This window comes from Triticum urartu, chromosome 6 (genome assembly GCF_003073215.2).
Source record: "Triticum urartu cultivar G1812 chromosome 6, Tu2.1, whole genome shotgun sequence".
In the NCBI taxonomy this organism is placed as follows: domain Eukaryota; kingdom Viridiplantae; phylum Streptophyta; class Magnoliopsida; order Poales; family Poaceae; genus Triticum; species Triticum urartu.
Genome location: NC_053027.1, coordinates 239370013 through 239375931, shown reverse-complemented (window position 1 = coordinate 239375931; position 5919 = coordinate 239370013).

The following is a 5919-nucleotide window of genomic DNA, read 5'->3' as shown; positions in this document are numbered from 1 at the left end:
GGACGCGTCCGCCCGCCGCCGCCGACCTATCGCCGCCTGCCCCGTGGCTCCCCGCCATCCGCCGCCGCCGAAGCCCGCCGGGCCCGAGGCCGGCCCTCCCCGTGAGCCGCCCGGGCCAGAGGCGCCCTACCCGCGCGCCTTCGTCCTCCTCCTCCGCGGTGCCCGAGCCGCCGCCTTCCTCCGCCTTGACGCCGGCGAGCCGCCGCATCCGGTCGCCGTCGACGCCCGCCGGTCGCCGCGCCGCCACCGGGACGCCCCTCGCCGCGCCCGACCGCCGCCATCCCCGCCCCGGCCTCCTCCTCCCTCCTCGGCGTACGCGCCGCCCCGGCAAGTCCGGCGCCGACCCGAGCCCTCCGGCGAACAGTTATCCTCCGACGAATCTCGTAAAGCGTGTGGATCTGGATCTGAGAAATATCTCGGGTTGACTTTCTCCCGAAACCCTAGTTCATATGCCCTTGTTCATCCGTAACTCCATTTTGGGCATATAGCATATCAAAATGTTCTTCTCCGAGATTACATCATTTCATCTCATTGCATCATTTTCATTGGAGTTCATCTTGATACCCGAAATTCTGTTAGAAGAGTGCTACTTGAGATAATTGTCAGATCTGCTGCTTCATTTAGATATTTGTCATTTTTGCCATGATTAATGTGTGCATGATATGCCCATGAGCTCTACATATGTTTTGTTAAGGGTTTTGCCATCTTTCCAGAGGTGCAACCCATGTATTTTTGTGATGTGTGTGGTGACTAGCACAAGCTTGCAAAGTGAGGCATTTGTTAATGCTGATTTCAGGGACTTAGCATTTCCACCAAGTCCTTGAGCTGTTTATCTCATATGGCCATATGTTCATGTTTTTTCCTAGTGATCTGTGCCTCTTTTGAGGATGATCAGTAAGGATGATTTGTTAATCTTTTAGTGCTATATCCATCCATGTCTTTGTTTGCAATTATGGAGCACCCTTGCTTGTGTCAATCGAGCTCTACTTTTGCTATTTCGTGAATCTGGACAGATTGTCTACTTGTTAGCGATTTTGCCGAGGATGTTGTAGTTGATCCGTGCATGCTATGTTATTTTTCTTGCCATGTCTAGCTTGAATTTTGTGTATTCTTGATCGATGTATGCTTAGTTTCTCATGACTTGCTCTGTGGTGAGTGCATCGAGCTCGTAAACATGCCTACCTGATATCTGTTTCAGCATGCTCCAGTTTTCACTAAGTCTGAGAACTGATTATGTTTTTGCCATGTTCACATGCTTGCAATTGTATTTTCTGATCCCTTTTGGCTCAAGGTCACTAAGGGAATTTTGTTAAGATCTTTGAGTAGCTCAATGCCATGCTTTAACTTGCCATGTTCAGGTCCTTTAGCATGTAGTTTTGTTGCTCCGAAGTGTGCTATCTAATCTGAAATTCCAGACAAGTGTTAATTTCACAAAGTCTGAAATCTGTTTGTCAAATGCAATTTTTCCATGCTTGTTTGAACCTGTTAATGGATGAATTGGCCGTAGCTTAGTGCTAGACTTTTGTTGAGCTTCTTGAATGCATCCCTGCCATGTATTTTTATGCCATGTTTGAGTGCTGTAGCATGTTCATCTCGTTGCATTTAGATGGCTACTTGCTATAAATCGCAGAACGTGGCCATATTTGAATCGCTTGCAATTTCCAAACCATAGCTCCGATTCCGGCGTTCTTTATATCGTTTTCAAGCGATTTCATCTCATCTTTCCAGTGGCACACTTGGATTTCCAAGTTGAGGCCAGGTTCATGCATTCCTTGTCAAATCTTGCATATGCATCACATATTGCATCCCGCGTAGCATACCATGTTTGCATCATATTGCTTGAGCTCTGCACATGGTTGATTGTGTCCTTGTTGCTTGTTTGTCTTGTTTGGGTAGAGCCGGGAGATGAGTTCGCTAACGAGGAGCCCGTTGAGTTTGCTTTCGAGGATCCAGTCAACTCTGACAACTTTGCAGGCAAGATGATCATACCCTTGAAATCACTACTATCTTTGCTTTGCTAGATGCTCGCTCTTTTGCTATGCCAATGCTACGATGCCTAGCACTTGCTTATCATGCCTCCCGAATTTCCATGTCAAACCGCTAACCCACCATGTCCTAGCAAACCGTTGTTTGGCTATGTTACCGCTTTGCTCAGCCCCTCTTATAGCGTTGCTAGTTGCAGGTGAAGATTGGAGTCCGTTCCTTGTTGGAACATTATTTACTTGTTGGGATATCATTATATTGCCATGTTATCTTAATGCATCTATATACTTGGTAAAGGGTGGAAGGCTCGGCCTCTCGCCTAGTGTTTTGTTCCACTCTTGCCGCCCTAGTTTCCGTCATATCTGTAACGCCCTAGAGATACTTTCCATATTTGTATCCAACTCTTGCCGTTTCCGGCGTTAACTTATATTTATTTCTCGGGTTCGGGTCTTTGTCTCTGTGTGTTGTTTTCGTTTTTCGTGCATCTCATATCATGTCATCTCGTGCATTGCATTGCATACTTGTTCATCTCATGCATTTGAGCATTTTCTCCGTTGTCCGTTCTGCATTCCGGCGCTTCGTTCTCCTCCGGTGGCCTTTTCTAGCTTTCTTTCGTGTGTGGGGATTAAACATTTCCGGATTGGACCGAGACTTGTCATGCGGCCTTGGTTTACTACCGGTAGACCGCCTGTCAAGTTTCGTATCATTTGGACTTCGTTTGATACTCCAACGGTTAATCGAGGGACCGAAAAGGCCTCGTGTGTGTTGCAGCCCAACACCCCCCAAATTTGGCCCAAAACCCACCAAACTCTGCTCCATGTCCTAGATCGTTCGATCACGATCGCGTGGGCGAAAACCGCACCTCATTTGGACTCTCCTAGCTCCACTTATGCCTATTTAAACACCCCCCATTTCGGATCTCGTCTTCCTCCCCGTCCTCCTCCTAAAAAAAACAGATCAAACCCCCCCGCCGACGGACGTGTCCGGATCGGACCGGACGCCGTCCGCCCCGCCGCCGCAGCGAATCCCGCGCCGCCATGTGGGCGAGGCCCACATCGCCGCCGCCGAGGCCCGGGAGCCCGAGGCCGGCCCCCGCGGCCCGTCTCCGCGCCGCCGCTCACCGCGCCCGACCCCGACGCCTGCGCCGCCTCCTTCCCCGACGCCGGTGACCGGCGACGCCGCGGGCCGCCTCCCCGCCACCGCTCGCCTCCCCGGTCCGGCAGTGCCCCGCCGCGCCGTTCCGCGGTGTCCCCGACGCCGGCCGACCCCGCCGCTGCACCGCGCCTCCCCGCCGCCGCCGTCCGCGCCTCCCCGCCGGCGACCGCGCCCCGGCCTCCTCTTCCTCTCCTGCTCCGGCGGGATCCCGGCGAACCTCGTCACGCGCGCCAGCTACAGTACTGCTACAGTGCCGCGAGATCCAGATCTGGAATTCGAAACCCTAGGGTTGACTTTCCCTTCCCCCCTCTTGAATTTTCATGCCTACTTTGACTGCTTGTATCTCCGCAACCGTAGCTCCGTTTTGGGCGTATAATATATCAAAATCTTCGCCTCGACATGTACATCATTTAATTCCATTGCATCATTTGCATTTGAGTTCATCTTGATGCCCAAAATGCTGTTAGAAGGAGGCTTCGTGAGTTAAATTGCAGATCCGTTAGTTCATCATGCACTTTTGTCATTTTTGCCATGTTTAATCCGTGCATGATATGCCTGTGCCCCTTTGGGATGAATTGTTAAGCCTGTGCCACCCATGCATTTTTAGGATGTGTGTGTTGTCTTGTCCAAGCTTGCGAAGAGAGGTACCTGAGATTGCTGATTTCAGGGACTTGGTGATTTTCACTAAGTCTGGGATATTTTAGTTCATGATGCTATATGTCCAGCTTATTTCCTAGTGATCGGTGCCTCTTTTGAGGATGATCAGTAAGGGAGTTTTGATATTTATGTTATGCTATATCCATCCATGTCTTTGTTTGCATATGTGGAGTGCTCTAGGTTGACTCAATCGAGCTCAACTTTTGCTTCGTTGTTAATCTGGGCAGATCGTCAACTTGTTTGCGATTTTGCCGATGCTACCGTTAGTGTTCCATGCATGCTATGCCTTTGTTCTTGCCATGTGTAGCTAGCATATTGCGCCTTCTTGCTGGTTATATGCTTGCCTTGCTATGACTTGCACCATGGTGAGTGCATCGAGCTCGTTTACATGCCTTCGTGAGTTATAATTTCTGCATGTCTCAGTTTTCACTAAGTCTGAAAACTGATTGTGTTCGAGCTATGTTCGTGAGCTCGGTAGAGTATTTTGTGAACCCTTTTGGCCCCAGGTCACTTTGGGTGTTTTGTTAAGCTTGTTGAGTAGCTCCATGCCATGTTCTTACTTGTCATGTTCAGGTCATCTATCATGTTGTTTTGCTGCTCCGAAGAGGGCTTCATGATCTGAAATTTCAGGCTAGTGTTAATTTCACTAAGTCTGGAATCTGTTTTGCATATTCATTTTTGCCATGCTTGTTTGAACCTCTTAATGGATGCATTTGCCTATGGCTAAGTGCTAGTGTTTTGTTAACCATCTTGTGTACATCACTGCCATGTATTTTGTCCTCATGTTTGGCGGCTGTAGCATGTTCATTTCGTTGCGTTTAGATGCCTACTTGCTGTAAATCGCAGACCGGTGTCATATCTTGAAACGCTTGCCATTTCCAAACCGTAACTCCGATTCCAATGATCTTTATATCGTTTTCAAGCGATTTCATCCCCTCTATCCAGTGGAACCCTTGGAATTCCAAGTTGAGGCCGGGTTCATGAATTTCCTGTCATATCTTGCATTTTGCATCCCGCATCGCATCCCGCATAGCATATCATCATTTCATCATATTGCTTGGTCTTGCACGTGGTTGATTGTATCCTTGTTGCTTGTTTGTCTTGTTGGGTAGAGCCGGGAGACGAGTTCGCTACCGAGGATCCCGTTGAGTTTGCTTGTGAGGATCCAGTCAACTCTGACAACTGTGCAGGCAAGATGATCATACCCTCGAAATCACTACTATCTTTGCTATGCTAGTTTGCTCGCTCTTTTGCTTTGCCACTGCTACGATGCCTACCACTTTCTTGTCAGCCTCCCAATTGCATGATTGAACCTCTAACCTACCATTGTCCTAGCAAACCGTTGATTGGCTATGTTACCGCTTTGCTCAACCCCTCTTATAGCGTTGCTAGTTGCAGGTGAAGATTGGAGCCGTTCCTATTGGAACATCTTTTATTTGCTTGTTGGGATATCACTATATTGCTATGTTATCTTAATGCATCTATATACTTGGTAAAGGGTGGAAGGCTCGGCCTCTCGCCTAGTGTTTTGTTCCACTCTTGCCGCCCTAGTTTCCGTCATATCGGTGTTATGTTCCCGGATTTTGCGTTCCTTACGCGGTTGGGTTATAATGGGAACCCCTTGATATTTCGCCTTGATTAAAGCTTTTCCAGCAATGCCCAGCATTGGTTTTACCATTTGCCACCTAGCCTTTTCTTTCCCTTGGGTTCTGCAGACTCAAGGGTCATCTTATTTTAACCCCCCCGGGCCAGTGCTCCTCTGAGTGTTGGTCCACCTGTCAGCTACCGGTGGCCACCAGGGGCAACTCTGGGCTGGCCTACCCGTACCTAGGACAATCTGAGTGTGCCTTGAGAAAGAGATTTGTGCAGCTCCTATCGGGATTTGTCGGCACATTCGGGCGGTGTTGCTGGTCTTGTTTTAACCTGTCGAATTGTCTTGTTGTACCGGGTTACCGAGTCTGATCGGTGTGTCTCGGGGGAAGGTCTATTCCTTCATTGACCGTGAGAGCTTGTCATGGGCTAAGTTGGGACCCCCCTGCAGGGATTGAACTTTCGAAAGCCGTGCCCGCGGTTATGGGCAGATGGGAATTTGTTAATGTCCGGTTGTAGACAACGTAAACCTTA